Below are 23,884 nucleotides of genomic sequence, written 5' to 3'. Positions count from 1 at the left end.
CTAATAAAAAAATAAAATAGGGACCTAATGCATTGGAGTCCAACACTTTCTCCACTGTGCTACTTCCCAGATAACAGTTTAAACTGTTTTAAAAGGACTTGCACTGCTAGAGTAACCTATCAACTCTCGGAAATAGCTTAAGAATTTAAAAGCAGAGATATAGGAAAAGATATAACTCTATATCGGTCATATTCTACAAAAATAGTAGATACTGTAAGCACAGTTTTCTCAAGTGTAGGGTCTAAACATCAAAAACTGATTAAGAAGAAAAGTAACCAATGAAAATAAAATAGTGGAGCTGGAGAGACAGCATAATGGTTAGGTAAAAAGACTTTCATGCCTGAGGAACCGAATGTTCCAAGTTCAATTCCCAGACCACTATCAGACAGAGTTGAGCAGTGCTTTGATATCTCTCTCTCTCTTTCTCTCTATCAGTTGTGTGTGTATCTACTCTTTGTATCTCTTTCATTAAAAAATAAATAAATGAAAATGTTAAAAAAATAAAATTAAAGTGTCCCTATGCCAATGATAATACGATTCATTGTTTAAAATTCACATGAACATCAAGTTTTCCATGCACAAAAGCACCACATCTGTAAGTCAGAATATTGTGGCCATATATTATTGTATCTGCAACCAGGGCTTTATGATCATCCTTGGTAATAATTTGGCATTTTTTTTCTAACTTAACTCAATTAAAATCTTTGAAACATCTAACTGTCCTTTCCAAACACAAATGTTAAATATATTTAGAGTTTATAATGGAAAAGGTCACTGTAACTGGGACAAGACAAGTGAACTGGAAGAAGTATGCTTGAAATAGGACTTGACAGATAGATGGAATTGAGAGAGACAAAAAGATTAAAAAAAAAAAACTAAGGAATAAGAATTAAAACACAGACCTCAGTTTGTGCACAGAAGAGATATTTACTTGCCTAGAATGAGGAGTGCTTTTGAAGAAAACCAAGATGAATAAAACGTAAGCAGACTGCATAAAAGTATAAGGTGTTTTCATCTGCACCATTCCAGCCTTTAGGTTCATAATTAGTCAACAATTTGTTTGGCTTTATATGTTAACTCTCTTTTCAGTCACCAGGTTCCAGAGGCGACCATGATGCCAACCAGACTTCCCTGAACAGAAAACCCCACCAATGTGTTCTGGAGCTCCCAATAGGGAAAGAGAGAGACAGGCTGGGAGTATGGATCGACCTGTCAACACCCATGTTCAGTGGGGAAGCAGTTACAGAAGCCAGACCTTCCACCTTCTGCATCCCACAATGACCATGGGTCCATACTCCCAGAGGGTTAAAGAATAGGAAAGCTATCAGGGGAGGGGATGGGATACGGAGTTCTGGTGGTGGGAATTTTGTAGTGTTGTACCCCTCTTATCCTATGGTTTTGTCAATGTTTCTTTTTTTATAAATAAATTTTTAAGAAGTATAAAGTGTTAAGTATAAGAGAAACAAAAATGGCTAGGCATCAAGTACTAGGAGAGAGATTACAGGTTTTCGGTTCAGAACTGACATGAAGAAATGGATGTTTCAGTAATGATAACTATAGAGGTACAAGTATGCAAAATAAATTGAAGAGTCACGGGGGGTAGGGAGAACAAGTTATTGGAGGATTGTATGTATACGTTGACAAGAAACTGGGCTGTTGCACCAAATTCATCAACAGGGCCAGTGGAACAAGAAACATCACCAAGGCGTCAAAGGTCTCTGAAGTCATCTAGTAGGAGGATCCAAGCATGATAAGGTGGAAAGGCATGGCCTCTGGGCAGTGTGACTCTTCACTTATGAGCTCTGTGACTATGTCCAAGTCATAATCAGTCACTTCAAAATCTTTGTGTCCTCATCTGAAAAACAAGTACAAAAATAGCTACCAAGGAGAGTTTAAGATATAAATGAGAGAATAACATTATTTTGAAATTGTTTCTGGTTTCTAAGTAAAGCTTTAATATTATAAATTCCCCCCTTGTCAACTCTTTGTTTTTGTCCCCAAAACATGGTATGTCCTGTTTTCATTTTCACTCAGTTCAAAAGATACTTGATTTCTTCTTTCCCTTGTGATTGCCTCTTTGACACCTGAGTTATTTGGACTGGGTTGTTTAATTTCCAAGTAGTTGGACACTTTTCAATCACTTCATTATTGATTTATTTATACTTGAATTCACAGTGATCTGAGAAAGAACTTTGTATAATTTCAGTTATTTTAAATGTGTCAAGATTTATCTGAGGGGCCGGGTGGTGGCACAACTGGTTGAGCGCACATGTTACAATGCTCAAGTACCCAGGTTTGAGCCCCTGGTCCCCACCTGCAGGGGGAAAACTTCACGAGTGGTGAAGCAACGCATTGCAGGTGTCTCTCTGTTTTTCTCCCATTCTGTCAGCCCCTTCCTTCTCGATTTCTGGCTGTCTCTACCCAGTAAATAAAAATAATAATAAAAATTTTTTTAAATATATTTGTCTGATAACTCAGAATATGCTCTGTATCTGCACTTATAAAACTACATTTTCTTCTATTTGGGGTGCAGCATTCAAAATATCTATTAGGTCAATTTGGTTGATACTGTTTCTTGATGTTTTCTATCTCCTATTTCCTAATTAGTGTAAATGTCAATTTCTTAAGGAATAATGTTGATGTCTTCAAAAGAATTGTTTATGCCTCTTCCCAAGTCTATAATATTCTGTTCAATTTATTTGGAGGCTCTATACTAGGTAAATTAATATTTAGAATGGTGATGTTCTCTTTGTAAATATTTCTATTTTTATTACTGATCACATATTTTGAAATATATTTTGACATCACAGTATTTCTCCCCCAAAACAGCCTTGATCCATACTCCCAGTGGGGGAGAAATGATAGGATGAAGATAAGAGGACTTTGAACTCCTGCTTCATCAGCATCTACAGAGAAAGAAAGAAAAGGAGAGAGAGAGAGACATATGGAGGTAGTTACATTGTCATGAGTGGCTTGGAGGGGATGAGAGGATTGAATCAGAAAAAGAGGGGTAGCAACTATGTATCAATGTGGACAGATAGTTGTAGAGATGATGGTTGGCCCATGTCTACAACCTTAGGGAAACTGTGGTGCATTGCAGTGGGGAGACTGAAGATTCAGAACTCTGGTGGTGGGAATGGTGTGACTTCAAACCCCTTTCAACATGTAATTCTGTAATATAAAAATAAATAATTAAAAAACAATATTCTGTCTATATCTTATTTGATTAGAATTAGCATGTATGTTTTTGAACCATTTAACTTTTAAGTTATTTGTATCACATTTAAAGTGAGGTATTTTTTATAAATAGCATCTAATTTAATCTTGCTAATTTATCTGTATTCTAAAATACATTTTAGATAATTTTCTTTTAACAAAGTTATTCATATAATAGGTTTAAAATCTAACATAGTTCTAGGTGTATTCTGTTTACTTGATTTCTTAAAACTTTTTAATTTTTTTCCATTTTCTTGTGTTATCTAAATTATTTCTTGTAATTTCATTTCATCTCCATTGTTTTATCACACCTCATTTTAAATAATGGTCACAGGATTTTTTAACATCTTTTTTTTTTTCTTTAACCAGAGCACTGTTCAGCTTTGGCTTATGGTGGTGCGGGGGATTGAACCTGGGACTTTGGAACCTCAGGCTTGCGAGTCTGTTTGCATAACCATTATGCTATCTACCCTCCGCCCCAGGATTTATAAAATAGATTTTGACTTATTAAAGTCTTTCATTAAGTAATGTACCACTCATATTTATAAAAATCTTAAGCAACATACTTTCAATTCCTTTGGTCCATTCTTTGTTATTTTTACCAAGCATCTATTTTTATAACTTCTATAAATTCCACAATGCATGTTTTATTATTTTTGCTTTAGACACTCTATTACCTATTAAAGTATTTTCTATTGTTTTATGTTTACATTAATTTATCAATATATATACCTTTTATTTATATATGTGTATATCATTTTCCCCATCCCATGTATATCATTTTTATCTGACTTTTTTTTTAAGATTTTATTTATTTTATTAATGAGAAAGATAGGAGGAGAGAAAGAACCAGACATCACTCTAGTACATGTGCTGCTGGGGATTGAACTCAGGACCTCATGCTTGAGAGTCTAGTTCCTTAGCCACTGTGCCACCTCCCGGACCACTTGATCTCACTTTTTAAAAAGATTTATTTAGAGTGTGTGTGTGGGGGGGGGGGGGGCAAGAGACTAAATCACTGTTTGATTACATATGAAGCAGGGGATTGAATTTTTTATCTTTCTATAAAACTCTTAACTAGTCAGTCACATTGTTCACATTTTCTACAGTTCTTGTTATATCATCACTGTTTTAAAATCCATTTTGATCATGTCAACATCTGTGTCATATTATTTCCAGGCCTGCTAATTTGATCTCTTTGACAGTGCTTTTTTTTTTTTTTGAGTAAAAAATTACAACCTGTAATTTCTGTTATCCAGTGTCAGACATTATGAAAAAGAGTAGAATGCGGAGCAAATTATATTTATGCCTGGAAATTAATATCTATAAGGTGATTAGAGGACTGCTTTCAGCCAATCAAGTCAGGAATTACGCAGCAATTCAGTTTTGCTGTTGCTAGTTAAGCTTAACTGCAACATACCTTAGTCTTCACACTTGCCTATAAGTAGACTCATTACTGGAGCTTGAAGAGGCTGCTGGAATACTTATGCTCTCCTCTGTATTCCTGCAGAAGGTGGACTCTTGCCTGTCATTTTCCTTATCCATAATTCTCATGAAGGAAGAACCAGCAGATTCTCATGTAAACTTGCTTCTGAATGAGTATTCTCTCTAGATCGGGGGCTCCACTTACTCCCAGATGGGATAGTCCCTAAGAGATAGTTTTTCTGATGGGTCATTGTGACTCGGATAAAGTCCTCAGTTATTAAACCAAATCTCCTGAGATTTATTTTGTGCATAATAGAGAAGGTAGTTTTACTAAACTGATCTTGCCCTGTAAGTGTGAAGCAATTGAAAAGGCAGTGAGTTTTCACATGAGAAACTTGATCAATTTCTAAAATCCGAGAGATGTATATTCCGTATTTTTTAATGTTAAATAATGTCATTGTTTAGAAACCATACCTACTGTTTGTACAGTCACTATTTTTTTTTTTAATTTTAATTTTTTTTTTTTAATTTAAGAAAGGATTAATTAACAAAACCATAGGGTAGGAGGGGTACAACTCCACACAATTCCCACCACCCAATCTCCATATCCCACCCCCTCCCCCGATAGCTTTCCCATTCTCTAGCCCTCCGGGAGCATGGACCCAGGGTCATTGTGGGTTGCAGAAGGTAGAAGGTCTGGCTTCTGTAATTGCTTCCCCGCTGAACATGGGCGTTGACTGGTCGGTCCATACTCCCAGTCTGCCTCTCTCTTTCCCTAGTAGGGTGGGTCTCTGGGGAAGCAGAGCTCCAGGACACATTGGTGGGGTCTTCAATCCAGGGAAGCCTGGCCGGCATCCTGATGACACCTGGAACCTGGTGACTGAAAAGAGAGTTAACATACAAAGCCAAACAAATTGTTGAGCAATCATGGACCCAAAGCTTGGAAAAGTGGAGAGGAAGTATTAGGGAGGTACTCACTGCAAACTCTAGTGTACTTCTGCTTTCTTACTTTGGTGCCATACTCCAAACTCAGTCAATTTCTGCTTTGCGTTTCTACTTCTTCTTCTTTTTTTTTTTTTTTTGCATGTACAGTCACTATTAAACCATGTAATTATTTATGTCTTGATATATATTTGATTTTTTTTTTCCCTCCAGGGTTATTGCTGGGCTCGGTGCCTGCACCATGAATCCACCGCTCCTGGAGGCCATTTTTCCCCCCTTTTTGTTGCCCTTGTTGTTGTAGCTTCGTTGTGGTTATTATTATTGCCATTGTTGATGTCGTTTGATGTTGGATAGGACAGAGAGAAATGGAGAGAGGAGGAGAAGACAGAGAGGGGGGAGAGAAAGACAGACACCTGCAAACCTGCTTCACCGCCTGTGAAGCGACTCCCCTGCAGGTGGGAAGCCGGGGGCTCGAAGCCGGGGGCTCGAACCCGGAACCTTAGGCCGGTCCCTGTGCTTTGTGCCACATGTGCTTAACCCACTGCACCACCGCCCGACCCCCACATATCTGATTTTTATTTGAATTGACTTACTGAGCTGACACTATGAAACATTTTGAATTTAAGCACAAACTAAGCAGTCTAGTTTTTCTAAAGAAAGCTTAGTTAAGCAAAGATTTCATGTTGGTACAGTAAACAATTTCCAGAAATTTGAATGCACTCAACAAAGACTATCTTGATAGATCTATGTTCATTTTACCTGTGGCCTACATAAGACTTTACTCACTTTGACAGCTTCCCACCATTGCACTGATTCATTCTTAAGTGGGTACAATCACAAAGTATTGAGTCAATCTTTGTAAGTCTGTCAAAATTAAAGAATAAAAAGCAAAGTTAGTAATTACTAAAATATATATAAACAAAAAAGTTTTCAAACTTTAAAAACTAAGGATACTTTTGAGGGCAAAGGTTAGCTATTATACTAAAAATAGCTTGTTACATAGTTCAGGGTTCTAGACTCCTACAGTTACAGAAATCCCAACTATGACATACTCTATTATTAGAATAGTCTATTTCTTACCCTGTTACATTTCTGCTCTCAAAAAATTATGGAGATCCATAAAGCTAGTTGCTATTATTAGAAGTTTCTCATGTGCCAGGATATTTCTAACTCTAATCCCAGGTTTTATTTTAGAAAAAAAATAGATCCGTAATCAACTTATCCTAATTTTTATCAAAATGAAAATATTTACTGAGAAAGGAGAGTGACTGAGAAATATGCTGGAATTTCACCTTTGTCACTTCCATTTAAATCGAGTAAAAGAGTATCTGTGAGGCTTTCAAAGGTACAAATAAAACATGTTAGGAATTTTAGTTGACTTCTTAGAGACTGAATTTCTTTTTATGCATTATTAATGTTTGAACCATAAATCTACCTTATGTCTTAGATGCTTCATCAGGGTACTCAAAAAAAAAAAGTCTACATATTCAGATTTAGAGATCTCATTTAGATCTTTGGTAAAAGCTCTGAGAAAATGCCAAATGATTTTCAGGTGGCCAATTATATCTAAGGATGCCATCTTTTTAAAGTTTTTTAAAATATTTATTTATTTACTTTTGTTGCCCTTGTTATTTTTATTGTTGTAGCTATTGTTGTTGTCGTCGTTGTTGGAAAGGACAGAGAGAAATGGAGAGAGGAAGGGAAGATAGAGAGGAGACACCTGCAGACCTCCTTCACCACCTGTGAAGCGACTCCCCTGCAGTAGGGGAGCCAGGGGCTTGAACGGAGATCCTTACCGGGTCATTGCGTTTTGCACCATGTGCTCTTAACCCGCTGTGCTACCTACCACCCGACTCCCTAAGGATTCCTTCTTATACATCTCATAATTGTGTACCTTTTCCTTTGGTTCCACACCCAAATACTCAAAGCAAACAAAGAGCTTAGATATGAAAGCATAAATTTCAGCTCAGAGATAATATGAGTATTCCTGTCAAGGAATATTTAATAAGATCATTTTACTTGAAACACCTAATATAAAGCACGGTGAACCTATATTATAAAGAATAACTTAAATAATCACTTTAAAGTCCTTCTGTGATTAGAGGAAATAACAGCACAATTTTTAAGGATAGACTACAGACACTACATATTGTCATAATGGTACATCAGGCAAGTTTACTAAATCCTGGACTAGGGAAAAATCCAATTATTTTCCTTGCCAAATTTCAGCATTTGAATTTACAGTCATGATAATAATTCAGGTCATCAGTGGGAACTATAGCAAGTGAAAATATAATTGCATTATCCTGCATATTAAGAGATTTATTTAAATGCTTCTTCTGCCAGGCCAATATCTTTTGAATCTCAAAAAAATGTGGCCATTTTAACAATTTGTTGAACACAAATAAAAGTGCAGAATTCTGATCACCTCCATAATATCTGAGCCTAATGATTAGTTTAAATCACATTTTAACTGTAAACGACAAGTTCCTTTTTCATTCTCACACTGAAAAACAATAAATTTAGAGAACTCTAATAACTTTAAATCACCGTGAACTGCACATGCTCAGAATCGATGACTTCGAAATTTGAGGGCATAGAAAATGTGAAGAGCTTCAATTATTTTAAATCATCATATGTGACATAGAGGAAAAACGTGAAATTGTTGTAGTGCCTGACATTTTTCTAAGCATTTCAGTTTGGAAGGGACTCAAGCATTCCACAAGAGAGGAGCAAGACACATTGGGCAAGTTTGACATAAGGACATTCATCACAACTAGAAATCTAAAAACCAACCCGTTTTTTTTTTTTTAATTACTAGTTGTAAAAGGATGAAGGACTTTTAAAATATAAATAAAGCTTCTGAATGGGGGCACATCTAGTTGAGTCTACACACCAGTGTGCAAGAACCTGAGTTCAAGCCCCTTGTTCCCACCTGGAAGGGGGGAGCTTCACTAGCCATGAAGTGGCTACAGGTGTCTCTCCCCCTCCCTGACAGTCCCCTTCCTCCCCTCTCAGTGTGTATCTTTATCCAAAATTAAATAAACACAAATAAACTCATTTCAATGAGAAAACAGTAAAGAGAGAAATGTAACAAGTAGGTGAGACTAGAAGAGAAAGAACCAAATGGTACTTGAAAAGCAGAATTTTCCTCGCAGTAGATAAAGAGGCCCACAGCTCAAGAAATGCAAGAAGGTTCTGAAAGCGCAGCAGGCAGATTCATCTGCTCCTACAGTTGAATTTTAATTATGGTGGCATTTCCCTAATCATGTTTTTCCTTGCCCCAATTAGCCCAGCAACACTAACTTTCTAGTCCCTTCTTCCATGAATGATTGTATGGCATTATGTTTTACCAACACTCTTGTGCCACTTTTTCTATATTCTCTTTGTTTGGTTGTGGGAGAGGGTGAGCACTTTGACATTTTACACAGCTCAGAGTTCACTTTTGACATCCAAATCCTTCAAGAACCAAAAAATTATACCAGCACAATCAAGCTATTTAAAGATGGCCTTTCCTCAGCATTTTCCATCTTTTTTATCTCGGTTAAAAGTTATGGTCTCCTTTTGTTGCCTTGGGGTTTTCACGTATTTTGGTCTGGCACTGCCCAGAGAGCAGGATACTCTTCATAATTCTGCGTCAGTGAAAACATAATGCCCTATAGTTAGGAGGGGAGGGAAGGGGCAAAGGAAAAAAAAAAAAAGGAAAAAAGCCTGAAGGCACTGGAATAATTAAGCAAATGCAGTGACAGCTGTGGCAGGTCCTGGGCAGAACTGGCTCCACTGAGCTGAATTAATGACATCAACAGCCCAGTGTCTCCATTAACGTTTGATCATTAATTATTATCTTCTGACAGTAAGAGCCTAAACCTCCTTAGGAGTGTCCTGTTATTCATCTACCCTACCTGCCCTAAGCACAGACAGCTCACACACCTCAGTGCAACTGGTGGACTGCTTTTTGCTACTGTTGTTTTATTTTGTTGTTGTTGTTTTTTAATCTCAACTATTCTTTCACTTATGGGGGTAAACAGAGTAATGACAGTCAAATTACAACACCTGCTTTGGGATTCTGGGTAACATGTTATTGCGGCTGTTGTCTTCTATTAAAGACAAAGAGAGAGCCTACCTTGACCTCTTGAATGATTTTCGTTGCCAAGATGAGAAGGATCAGCAGACACAGTCTACCTGAAGAGCTACACAAAACAGCAAAGAAGTAAATCATTCACCAATGGTCCCCTAGCCTAGGCCAGCAGGGATAAGGACTCCTCAGATTTTCTTAGCTCACATTCTTGAAACTGTGTTCAGTTGAGCTGAGATTACTTTTATTCAGTTAGAAAGAGTCTTCATGGAAAAAATGTTAATTAAATACATAGAGAAGTTAAAGTTTATGTCTCTGTCATCAAATAATTGCCTCATCGGATTCTGATAGTTCTTCAGCTAAGTCAAAAATCCTGTTTTCCAATGAAGATTAATTTTATCTTTTAAAAATTAAAGGCTTATCTTATATCTCATCTCAATATTCCTAGTAAACTTAAAACTTGTTAGATCCTTGACAGCTGGATATTCATACACATGGATACACACACACACACACACACACACACACACACACACACACACACCACAAATAATGTATAAAATTGCAAGGGAAGGATTAAGGAGTCAGGAAAAAAATTAAATTGTCTGTTAATTTTTAACAATGCCTCAATTTATTTCCAACAAAGATTTGTTTTTACCATATGACTGTGTGTCTAGGTCACTAAAGAAAAAAAAAGAAGAAGAAGAAGAAAAGGAAAAAAGAAAAGGAAAAAGGAAATGCAAACAGAAGCTCATGTGTTCATGAGCTCCTCATAACAGCAGACCTTGTAGATTTAGTGATAATTAACCTTTGCAAAAGAAGTCCAATACATTAATCTGATGATTGTTCTTTTCCTGCTAGAGACATACATAATCCAGAGACCACTTCCTAGTCATAAACACAGACACAATTTGACTTAGTAAAGTAGCTGTTCTAGCTAACACCCCTGAATAAGCTGAGAAAATCCTAGCACTGCCAGGACTGTATAGTATATCCTCTGGAATATGGAGAAAACCCATCTACCCCTCCAGCTCAGCTAGGAAACAGTGGTGGAGTCATATCTGACTAAAAAAAAAAAAAAAAAAAAAAAAAAAACCAGTATCCATCCACTCTATTTTCTGTATGTTACTGACATTGGTCCCCATATGAAATTCTAGGATTGTCTAAGATGGCTGTGGAAAAAAATAATTTTTGCTGCTCACACTGAAACCTTCAAGTCTTCTTCTCATCTAGGCTCTGACCTCTATCCCTCATCACTCTATTTACAGTTTAGTGCTTCTGTCTTGCCTGTGACTCACTTCCTGTTCCTCTTTATTAAAGATCATTTTCAATGGTTCAGGTTATGTCACTTTGCTTTTACTAAAAATCTGTATTAGTACTTGTTTTCATTGACCAGAAGGAAATCGAAAAAGAATTTTCAGCTTTATGGTAAAGCAAAAATAGTATTCAGTCTTTGTTCTATAGCAAAATGAATAAAGGCAGCAGAACCCAGAACAATGATAGTGACACTGCCATGCTTCGTGTATGAAATATACATATTAAAAAATAATCACAATGTCAGCCTAGGACTGGTGGAGTTGCACATGTACCCCACTGGAGGAGAAAAAAAATAGTTAATGTTTTTATACACAAGGGAATTTTTTGATAAAGTAAACATTGTTATGTTGCATATATTTTTTCTTTTAGAATCTTGGAAATTACCATTGTCTGGGACAGTAGTTCTAATTGATTGGCAAATTAGTAATGTTCCCTAAGATATTCCTCCACTCTATATACCTTATAGTAATTCTTAAGACTTAGCTAGTTTCACTTTATTTTAGTAATATGAGGACTGAGCCTATAATTAGCCCAACTAATGACCCAAAAACACACAATTAAGATGTTTCTGGTTTCACAGACTTAAATGTGTTTAATTTTACACAACTTTCACACAGCAACACTCAAGACTTTTCCTTTAATACTACTCTACGGATCCAATCCTAGATGATATATATAAAATCTTTTGCCATCTAATTTTCTTCCCTAGTAATAACATTGCTGATTTGAATTCCTAAAACTTCTGTAAAATTTTCTGAGTGTATATCATTCCAAGTGTGTATAGTTCCTACTAAATATTGGTTCTTTCCTACCCAGGATAATTTATTTTCCTTTTTCCTCAAGTTTCCAACTCATCGTCACTTAAGCAGTCCAAGTTTACTTCCAGAATTCTAGCTATAAATACTGGCTTCAACAAATTCTCTGTCATATATAATCAATCCATATTTGATAATACTTAGAAAAAGAAAGTAAATGAAACCAAAGAATTAATATACTATCAGCATGCTACCTCAAACAAAAGAAGCCATAGTTCCCATGGGTGATTTAAAAAAAAAAAGTCATTTTAAGCATTATCCTTATTAAATATTTTACCAAGTTTTCTTCATCTTATGCCACACGCACAATGACTCTTTAAAGAATTAAAATCTTGCATTTTGATTACTTCTTTTTTACATTTAGCCAAAGATTACAGAGCAGATATTGTTTGACATTGAATTTCTGCTAACATGTCCTCTACTGAAGCATAGTTGTACACATTGTTTCAGAGCTAACATAATGGGGAATATTTTCAAAGAGGGCTGTGTTTCAAGCCAGATGGTTTATCTGCTGAAACAATTCTCCCAGTAGAGAAATAGTGGCTGCACAGTTGCAGTAGTGTTCATAGGCCTAGTGCAGTAGATTCACTTGGCACCCACATTTTGGAGTCAAACAAAAGTGTGGTTTGTGTGAATCTCAGACTTAGACGTTCATAAGTGAAAAGGAGTTTTCTGCTATTTCACATTGTGCTGTGTTGCAAATGCAGTGATGTGTTTATATCAGAAGCACAGTATGCAAATATGATATGACTTTGAAATAGATGTTAATAATTTCACCCATATGACACAAGGATTCATGCTAGAATAGTTGTTTTCAAGGCTAGCACAGTCGGGTTCAAAAAGGGCCAAGTTGCCATTGCTCGTCTTCAAAGGAAATAAATCTATATTCAGCCCTCACTCTGTATCTATTAAGATATGGAGGGGGGGGGAACTAGACATGAATCTTGGGCTTTTGGCAAAGATCAACTGTTACCTAATTAACATATAAGTAAGAGTTACACACAGTATTCCATCGATGTGGGGAGGCATGGTTCTTCACACCTTCTTGTAAAAGCCCTTGGTTTAAAATGTTGTAATTATCTAGGGCCCCCTAAAAGAAGTGTTTGTGGCTCATGGTGTTGGCTTCTCTATCAGACAATGATCTTTAGAGGTACTGCCGTGCACACTGGGAATCTCGCCCTACTTTGTCATAACAATAGTCACTTCCCGGTAGACCCATGCTGCCCACATTTTAAAAATAAAAACAGAAGAGTTGGAAGATTCCAAGAGGGGGTTACCATGCTTTGCAATGTCTCAAGCATGTAGAGGGATGGGAAAATCCCTGAGATTCCAGAGATGTAAAAAAAAAGAAAAAGAAAAAATAGCACATGGGATGTTCTAAATAAAGACATTCTTGGGTATGTTAGGGAAGTTGACACCAGCCTTGCAACTCTTTTCTTTGGAGACTTTTTTTTTTTAACTTAGTGAGTGAGCAAGTGTGAGAGCGTGTGTGCATACATGTGCCCTTTTGTGTTTAATGGAGTCAATGAACTTTACAACATTTGATTTTTATGAGGAATGAGATATTTTTAAAATATACTATTTTTCTTAAATCATTTGTGTTCCCAATATATTCTAAATGATTTTATTTACACAAAACTTCAAAATTGCAGGACAAAGGAAGAAATATTTTAAAACAAATATGTGAAAATAAAAACTATGATCTACAAAATGGGGTGGAAAGCCAGTGGGTTATGGTAGAGGAAGGGGACAAGGTTGGTGGAGGGTGGGGTAGTTGACACTTTTCATGAGGAGAAACTGTGAGAGGTTTATACCTGTTCCAACAGTCTTGTAAATCAACTCTTTCCCAATAACAGGATCTATAAGACAGTCATGATATTTACACAGTGACGCAATATTTTCTTTACACACAAATACATACATACACACACACACACACACACACACACACACACACTTTATGTCCTAGAATAATTGTCACCATGTGGAGCTAAATTAAGATAAATACTAGAAACCTAAATAAACTGAAACCAAGAAATTAAATGAACCCCCCCACTCCAGTCCATCACCCCCCCACCTCCCACACACACAAACACAAATTCTGTAAATAGTCATACGTTAGCTTTTAGGATTCCAGAGGATGATACATTCAGATAAGAGAAAATTACTCCACATTAATGTGCATATTAAATCCCAACAAATGTTAGAGACACATGCCCAGATGAAAATCTTCACATGACTGTCTTCAAAACAGACTGTCTAATGAATACCAGTGAGCTAATCAAAAATAAAAAATACAAATACCTGCTAATTACCTGCATCATTTTGGAGGCTACTCAAGGCATGTTGACACTTTATTTTTACCTTAGTTGTATACACTGCATCTTGATTGTGTATGTGTATAAAAATTGCTGACATTATAGTTAATGCAGTTATTACGTGTTGACAATAGTATGTATTTTTAAGTGACTTTGGGAGAGTTTTCATTTTTCTTCTTTTCTATTCTATGAATTTTCTCATTTATCCCTAGAAAGTTTGTTTAACCTAGCATTTCAGTACAGCCAAGCCTATCTCCTGCATGCTGGCTCAATATATTAGAACTTCTCTCATTATTGGTAAGGATCTAATGTTATACATTTCAAAACAAAATTCTCTTGGGTCAGATATTAAATTCTTCAGATGTTTCTGAGTAATTAATACCAAAAGTCTTTCAATAATCCTAAGTCTCAAATACCAGGAAAAGTGTTAATTGCTTCGACACATCACTGGAATAGTTTCCTCCTTTGCTCTTGGCACCTGATACATCACTTCAGTGACTTTAACAAACAGAAACCAAAATAAAAGCTTGTTTACTTTGAGATAGATAGTGTCCACAGAATTATATACATAAAATCCAGAGGCAAGGAGAAAAATCTCTGACGGCTAAGTTAAATGTAATTAAAATATTTGTAGCATTAACAGCAAACTGAGTATTTTCCCAAAGTGAACAAATCAAATTATTCATGAGACCAAAGTTAAATCAACATACTTCTATATCGATCAGGTCCTTTCTAAATATTTGCACAAAATATGCCTTATGGACCACAAAGGTAGCAGAGTAGTTATGCAACAGATTTGCATGCCTGAAGCCCAAGGCCCTAGTTTCAACCCCTGGCATCACCATAAACCAGAGTTGAGCACCTTTCTCTCTCTCCATAGACAGACAGACAGATAAACATTTATAAATATATTAAACAGAGAAGAAAAGCCAGTGGTTTTTGTACATCAGTACATCTTCAGTATAATTGTTCTCACACACTTTCATAGTTTCAGAATTGATACACTAATTTTTTTTTTGTAAATGCGCAGGTATGTTGTGAAGTATTGGAGAATATTCAAGGAAGCAGATGAAAGGAGAAGACTCCTTCTCAACTATTTCCACTAGGATAGTTCTAAAGGTATAATGTAACCAGTTCCATTTCATCAACTTCTAATTATTCTTATTTTCAAAGAAATAATATCACTTACTGCTCACGTAGACACACTGGTTGCAGGATGCCTTACTTCAATGTATTTGTTTCTCTTGAAACTGTAACTCAATTCATCACACATTTTAAAAGTGAACTGGTTAAAAGATGGCAATAAAGAAGTCGACGGCTAACCAATTCTCACTGTTACAGTGAGTCCAGTGACACAGGACTGTGTGCTCCTCTGTATCAAAACTTTGATCTCCTTCTGTGACATCCTAGATATCCTAATTCAGGCTTCCTAAAGGGTTTGTCTCTAGCATGTGCCAATCTGCTAGGATCTCCCTGAGTCTCTGACTTGGCCCTCTACTATCCAAGCACGCAAAATATAGCCATAGAGACCTTCGCCATGTCTCTTCATGTGAGCTGAAGTTTCCAGGTGGCTTGTATGTGTTATGATTGTGCCTGGACTCAAAATAAAGCAAATTGACAATCTCTTACCTCCCCCCAAGCCAGTGCCAATTTCTAAATAAAATGTCTAGTTGTGATTTATTGCCAGTGCAAACAGCCAGACTGGCAGCCCCATTTACCTAGTAAGCAGACCAATCAGTAAAAGCTCTGTCAACCTTGCCCAGTTTCCCCGAGCCTACTCTAGAAGGCATTCCAAATTTTGTGTGTATGCTGCTACCAGTTTTCTAATTGTTTGCACTAGAGAGTAAAACATCTAGGAGACAATGAGAACTCCCAGAGGTGGCCATTCTTCCCTTGAGGACTTCCTGGGATCATCTAAATTCATTTTGCATAGATCACAACTCTTGCACTAAGAAAAGAATTGCTGTCCACTAATTATGACTTGAATATCAAACAAATCTACAGAACTGAAAGAATTTCTTTCCTGCTTCTATTATCATCTCAGGGCTATGTTTCCTATCACTTCCCCAGGGACCAAACACCTGCCATGGTGATTCTCAAGAGATTTCTCGTCCTTATTCCTCTTCAACTTATAAATAACAGCACCTGTTGGCCAAGGTAGAATTTTTACATGTTTATTTAGATTTTTATTTTTTCCCTATCCATATCTAGTATTCCCCATACTGCTGACCTATCTGTGCCATTTCATTAAGAATCTATGTGGTTAAAAAGAAAAAAAAAAAAAAAGAAAGAAAGAAAAGGAAAAAGCTTCTTTATTTCCAGGAGTAGCTGTTCAGGAAAATGATGTAACATTTTTAAAAAGTAAAGAAAAAGAAGAGCTCAGTCATTTATTCCTATTTCTTTAAGATTACAGAGAGGCTGCTCTAACTAATGAAACTTCTTCTAGTCTAAAGTAAACTAGTTATCAAGTCGATGAGAAGAAATATTTCTTGTCTCTTCTTGATGTGTCTCTGTCATTGTACAGAAAATGCAGGGCTGTCTGTCTTTCATCAATCATCCTCTTCATGTATTATTTAATAAACTGTTTAGAGCATGCCTAATTACAAGCATTTATTATGGAATCTAGCCCCAGAAATGTGTGAGAATATGCTAAATTGTTTCCTACCTAAAGTTTTAATGAGAGTATAATACCTCCGGCCCATATGCTTCAAGAACGTTATCCTTAATTATGTAACATGAGTTTTTACTGATATCTGTTAACTGCTGGAGCAGCTGTGGTTTTCTGCTTTTTTGCACAGCTCGGGAGGAGCAGTGAGTTCAGTTTCCCCTTTTTGGGGGGTTGCAAAATCCATACCCCCAAACAGGTGTGCAATCACGAACCGCAGTGATGAACCCAAACTGCTGCCTTTCTAAAAATTCCACCAGCCAGTGACACACACTGGTCAAGGTTGCACAAGCTTGTTTTCCACCGGTTATTTTGATGATTCATTCCCCCATGGGGAGGTGAATTTCAGCCATTGTTACTTTGCTCCTGTTTCTGATAACAAGAGGAATCCCTTCCTCATTTTGATCATTTCTCTCCCTTTACTCCCTAGCTCATTCTTTTGCTCACCTTCATGCTGGTTCCCTATTTCCAAATTTTAGGCTGAATTTTCATCCTTTGGAAGGTACTGCCTGAATGATTTTTTTCTCTTCTTTAGGGAAAAGGAATAGGAAAGCTGAAGCTAAAAAGGAAATGCTAATATACTGCACAGATTTCTCCCTTGTTGTAGTGAGTAGACCTGGATGAAAAAGGACTTACAAAGTTTACTGAGAAAAAGAAAGAGAGAGAGAGAGATGATTTATGGCAAGAGAGATTCAGAGAGGGGGAGAATCAAATCAGTAAGAATGAGTTCTCCACTTCCTAGTGACCTTGGAAAATGTCATGGATTCTACTGATTGCTTAATTCCTAGTGTTTGTGAACTTGTCCATTTGTCCTCACATTGTCTTACAATGTCAAATACGGCAAATCATCCTCTTTAAAAGGTAGGTTTGGAGCTGGGAAGATAGCTCTTCAAAGAGTACCAAACTGCATACCCCAGGAACCACAGGTGAAACCATGGCACCACTTTATGTAAAACCTGAACAGTTCTTTCCTTCTCTCTCACTCATTCTCTCTCTCTCTTCTCTCTCATTCTCTTCCTTACAATAAAGAGATCTTTTTAGAAATATTTATTATTGGATAGAGAGAGAAACTGAGAGGGGGTAGCAGGAGCTAGAGAGGGAAAAAGAGAGAGACTTGTAGCCCTACTTTACCACTTGTGAAGCTTTCCCCCTGTGGGTGGGGATCAGGGCTTAAACCTGGGTTCTTGTGCAACTGTAATGTCTGCGCTTCACTGGTGTGCCATAACCTGGCCCTCTAATCGATAGAGCTTTTTTTTTTTTTTAATCATCAGTGCTTCACTATTTAAAGAAGACTTTTTCTGATAGAGATAGATGAAGTGACAGAGAGAAGGTAAAGTACCACAGCACTGAAGTTTCCCCCAATGCAGTGAGAGCCAGGTTCAAAACTGGGTCACACACCCAGCAAAACAGACACCTTACCAGGTAAGTTGTCTCATCAGCTCAAAAGACATCTTTAAGAAGTAAAAAATACGAAGTATGTTTGATTTTTACGAACATTCATTGCTTATTCAGAGTAAAGACTGCTGATAAAACAAGATTTTTCAATAAAAACAACTTGGTGAATAAATAATAAGGTATCCTCTTTATTTTTTAAGGGGAGCTAAAGGAATTTTCAGAAAAGGAAGTACAAATCATCTTGAATAGTGGCAAAATGTAGTCTCCTTCACATGACTTCCCTGAAGAAAGGCAATATTCCTTTGTAAATGTTGCATGCTTATACAATATTACACAATATCGTTTTTCTCACACATCTTTACCTATTTATCTCTACCTACTAGACAATAGCAAAAGATATTAACAGCACTCTGTAGAAATGGTCTTCATAATTTATGGCCTTTTTTATAGGTATAAGACACATCAAACCCATTTCACTGTGATCACAATGATGGAATTGTTTTGTACTAGAGAGTTGTGTGGATAATGGTAAGAGTACAAGCCGTATGATCAGAGGGGATGGGTGGTGACAGTTGGTAGAACACACATGTTACCACGTACAAGGATCTGGTTCGGAGCCGCCTGTCCTCACCTGCAGGAGGAAGCTTCAAGACCAGTGAACTGTGCTGCAGGTGTCTCTCTCTCTTCTTCATCTCCTTTCCTATCACATTTTCTCTGTCTCTACTGAGTAGATAAATAAAAGTATTAAAGAGCCATATGACATGACAATCCAAATAATATCTCCGAATTTTCCACTCTTTGTCACCTTGAGCAAGTGACTTGGCTGAACCAAATGTCAGTTTCTCATTTGCCAAATGTAGAAAATGCACGTGTATTATGAAGACAAAAGCGAATATGGGCAGCAGATCGTCTGATACGGAATGAGTGCCCACAGTGCAGTGAATTCTGTGGCACATGCTCTCTGTTCTGTGCCACCAGAGTTACTGCTGGTGCTCAGTGTCATCATGACTCTACCATTCCTCATGGTCTTTTTTTTTTCCCCTTCTGTTGCCTTTGTTGTTTTATTGTTGTACTTAATATTGTTGTCATTGTTGGATAGAACAGAGAGAAATGGAGAGAGGAGGGCAAGACAGAGAGGGGGAGAGAAATATAGACACCTGTAGACCTGCTTCACCACCTGTGAAGTGACTCCCCTGCAGGTGGGGAGCCGGGGGCTCGAACCGGGATTCTTACGCTTTGGCGCATTGTGCCACCTGTGCTTAACCTTAACTCACTACGCTACCACCTGACTCCCTTTTTCTTTTTTTTTAATATTTTATTTATTTATTATTGAGAAACATAGGAAGAGAGAGAAAGAACCAGATATCATCCTGGTACTTGTGCAGCTGGGGACTGAACTCAGGACTTCATGCTTGAGAATCCAATGCTTTATCCACTGTGCCACCTCCCAGACAACTTTTTTTTTTTATGGTGAAACACCAAAGAGAAATAGGAGGGAGAAAGAGAGGAGGGAAACACAGAGAGAGAGAGAGAAAGAGAGAGAGAAGAGACAACCTGAAGCACTGTTCCAATGCTCCAGGAGCTCGCCACTATAGGGATGGAGACTTGAACCCAGACCCTCACATAGGATAATGTATTGTGTAAGCCACAACCCAGCCCCCTACCTGTGCCTTTTTACTACCTGCCAGCATCCCCCACTGGAACATAAGACCGAAAGGCAAGTTTATGTCTCAATTCTGTTTGCTACACTCAGTATCTAGCATAGTGCCTGTCATATGGTAGGACTTTATAATTTTCTATTGAACGAAGCTAAATACTTGTTTCTGAATATACCTAAAATTCAAAGCTGAGAAGAAAAAAGGAGAAAAATATAAAATTGTAAAGATTGTGCATGGGTGACATGGTTCAGTTTAGCTTACGCATGTACCACAGGTCCAATAAGGAGAAAAAAAGATTAGCACATATTTGAAAATGACTGATTTCTTTACCTAGCCCCTTACGACCATCACCAATGTTTTCAGAAGCCTACTTTTATTAAAGAAAAATGATTTTTGCTGCAAGTGATGGCAAACAAGTCATAATTAGGTAACTCTGATCAAGCTAGGTAGATTGAGTGAAAAAATACTGCAGAAGTCACAGATCAGCAACCAGATGCAGAGATGGTGGGAGGAGAACTTTGGATAGGAAGAACATTAAGCCACTACTTCTATAATTCTTGGTAGCTGCAGGGGTGTGGGCTCCAGAAGGGTGGTGGAGTGCTGAAGCAAAGTCACACTTCCCTAAACACAAACACAGTGGGGTGAAATCTCCTCTTAACCTGCCTCAGGCACAAGCCTAATGCTTGGCCCTCACAAATTAGCCATGTTAAATGACTCCCATATGTACTGGGCACTTAAAAAGCCATTGATACACAAATAATGAACAAATAGAGCTTAATCATCATTTTATTATTTCCCACATTTTTCCTTATTACTTTCCTGTATGATCTGACCACAGAAATAAGAAGAATCTAAAAAGAAAATAACTCCCCAAGGACACCGTCCCAGACTCAGTTGAGATGACTGTTAAAGCTGTGTTGTGTGTTCTGTGTTCTTTAAAGCAATGGGAATACCTGCATAAATGCCAAAAGAAAAAAATCTGAATTTTCCCTTTTAGGTAAAATCTTGCTGAAAAAGACGAGAGCATTCCACAGCTATCAACGGTGAAGTCTAGTGAATCCTTTGTTGATTTACACCAGAAACAGAAAAGAAAATTTCAGTGGAGGCAAGTCCATTTCCACCAAATAAAAAGCAACTTTTCCAGAGTCGTTTCAAAGAGGTGAGCAGTTAACCTACAATGTATGCAGATATCTTCAGCTCTATGTCCTCAAGAAAATTTCTCATTATATTTTTCACTCCAGACCATCACAATCCTTGCTTCTTCTCTGACACATGGCTATGAAGAACAAGAGCAAGGCATTCAGTTTGCACCCAGGTACTCCTACTGAAAAACTTTGCTTTGTCACGGCACTAAGAGAAGAAGTTAGATAATCCTGTTTAGGAGAATTACAAACAAGGAACAGAAACTTTCAACTTTTTTTTATTTTTAACTTAGGTTGGAATCTCATGACCCAAGATTTTGCAAGTCCTGAAGGAAAGTCATCTCAGGCAACGAAGAGTCTTATGATACATTCCCCTGCAATCACTTAATTGTTAATCCTCTGATTCATAAAGGAAGAGAAGGATACCAGTAAATACAATTTTAGAATTCAAAGAAGAAATACGTATCACCTGATAATTCATCATCCATTGTTTTCTAATCTTATAAATTGAGATCATCTTTCCAAACTAATACTTCTCTCTTTTCTATGTATATACACCCTCTAGGCTGTGAGTTATACTTCTGTATAAGTCCAACTCCTGGCACAAAAACTGGCACAGATGAGGTGCTTGGTTAAGTATTTGTTCAATAAAGTGCCAGATACATCTTGATCTTTACAAAGGATGTACCTATGGATAAATTCATTTTTTATTATTCAGTAATAAATTATGCATAGTAAACAGTTCTAGATAACTCTCCTCATGTCTAAGTAGGTAATGCACCAAGTTACCTGTTCCTATCCCAGCTAATTTGAGATTTCTTTCACCTCTGCTCTCTCCATTTTTTTTTTTTTTTGGCTGGGGGTTGGAGGGATACAGAGAATGACTGAGTATCACCCATCCATCAATCATTGTTTTGGCATGAATGAAGTCATATGTATCAGAACTAAGGGAGAGTGCAAGAAAGTTCATCTAGTATGACTGACTTCTGCCCACCACAAGCATGACCCTGGTTCAAACCCTAACACCACATGAGAAGGCCACACCAAGGGAAGCACTGATGCTGTGGTGACTATTGCGTCTCTTTAGCTCTCTGTCTGAAATGAAAAGAATCAAAAGCTGGCCCACACGTTATGAAGTCCTATATGCTCAAGACCTTGCCTCTACAATAGGAAAAAAAGAGATATGAACTAAACAGAAAAGGTAAAAATAATCAGTTAACTCTTTCTATGTACACTTCAAATTCTGCTGTTTAAACAGTTCTACTGTTTTTTTTTAAATTTTTTATTTAAGAAAAGATTAATGAACAAAAACATAAGGTAGGAGGGGTACAACTCCACACAATTCCCACCACCCAATCCCCTTAACCCACCCCCTCCCATGATAGCTTTCCCATTCTCTAGCCCTCTGGGAGCATGGACCCAGGGTCATTGAGGGTTGCAGAAGGTAGAAGGTCTGGCTTCTGTAATTGCTTCCCCGCTGAACATGGGCGCTGACTGGTCGGTCCATACTCCCAGTCTGCCTCTCTCTTTCCCTAGTAAGGTGTGTCTCTGGGGAAGCTGAGCTCCAGGACACATTGGTGGGGTCTTCAATCCAGGGAAGCCTGGCCAGCATCCTGGTAGCATCTGGAACCTGGTGATTGAAAAGAGAGTTAACATATGAAGCCAAACAATTTGTTGAGCAATCATAGATCCCAAGCTTGGAATAGTGGAGAGGAAGTGTTAGGGAGGTACTCACTGCAAATTCTAGTGTACTTCTGCTTTCAGGTATATATTTTGCAGTAGTTTATGGATACGTGTGCACATAAGCTCTCTCTCACAGAAACTGGTGTATATCTAGGTTATGGGGCTTTGTTAGAAAGTGAACTACCTGAGATGAAATTAGAGTGTACTATAAAAGGAAAGGTCTCACCCGAGTAATGAAGCTGAAGGGTTGTCATTCCACATGTGAAGTCTTTGGACACAGTCTGAGGTGAAGCATGTTGAGGTGGCAATCATTGCGTTGGTTAGTTTGTGATCGGCAGATGCAATATTATTTGGTTTGGATTGGGAGAAGCATACGGGAAAGTGGGCCCTATCCAAGGGTTCCAGGACTGGGGGAAATAGGGGCTCTATAGTGGAGATGTGAGGTTCCTGCTGTCTTAGGGTTCAAAAAGACAATCGATAGTTAATATTATCATCACATTATTTGTTAATTGGGTTAACTTTGAAAAGTCCCTTTGTTATGGTTTGCTGTACAGTATCCAGTATCTTGTATATAGCTGTGCTATTGGATGCTTCTAATCTACTTGGTCTAGGCTTTTGAGAGAGTCCGCATATCAAATACATAGCCTATATATTAAAAAGATTCAGTTTGTCTTTTGAGAAACTTTGAGACATACAATTGATTTCCCCCTCTCATATTAATTAACTACTGATTTATATGTCTACATTTTGCTAGGAGTGTACATAAACACCATTCCCACCACCAAAGGACTGTGACCCATCCCTCCCGCCCACTCCCACCCCCCACTGGCCCAGGAAGCTGCATGTCTACCCCTCACCACTGGGTTTTTACTTTGGTGCCCTACTTACAATTTGATCAGGTCCTGCGTTTAGTTTCCCTTTCAGATCTTCTTACTCAACTTCTGTTGATGAGTGGGATCATCCCATACTCATCTTTATCTTTCTGACTTAGTTCACTTAACATAATTCCTTCTAACTCTGTCCAAGATGGGTCAAAGAAGGTGGGTTCATTGTTCTTGATAGCTGCATAGTATTCCATTGTGTATATATACCACAGCTTTCTCAGCCACTCATCTGGGTTGCTTCCAGGTTTTAGCTATTATGAATTGTGCTGCTATGAACATAGGAGTACACACCTCTTTTTGGTTGGGTGTTATGGAGTCCTTGGGGAATAACCCCAGGAGAGGAATTACT

General features: G+C 37.6%; 1 long non-coding RNA gene across 2 annotated transcripts; it reads left to right on the top strand.

Annotated features, from left to right (window-relative positions):
- The first annotated feature begins 9,524 nt into the window (after nt 1-9,524).
- LOC132534340 (uncharacterized) lies at nt 9,525-22,217 on the top strand. Of its 2 annotated transcripts, XR_009546068.1 has the most exons (4): nt 9,525-9,793; nt 15,139-15,227; nt 18,045-18,195; nt 20,824-22,217. It is a non-coding gene; the product is annotated as an uncharacterized LOC132534340 (long non-coding RNA). The 2 variants fall into 2 exon arrangements; XR_009546067.1 differs by lacking the exon at nt 20,824-22,217 and having other exon boundaries at nt 18,045-18,415.
- The last annotated feature ends 1,667 nt before the right edge of the window (nt 22,218-23,884 follow it).

Source organism: Erinaceus europaeus, chromosome 18 (genome assembly GCF_950295315.1).
Source record: "Erinaceus europaeus chromosome 18, mEriEur2.1, whole genome shotgun sequence".
Lineage (NCBI taxonomy): Eukaryota > Metazoa > Chordata > Mammalia > Eulipotyphla > Erinaceidae > Erinaceus > Erinaceus europaeus.
The sequence above is the reverse complement of the archived record's forward strand: the minus strand, read 5'-3'. Positions and strand labels throughout refer to the sequence as shown.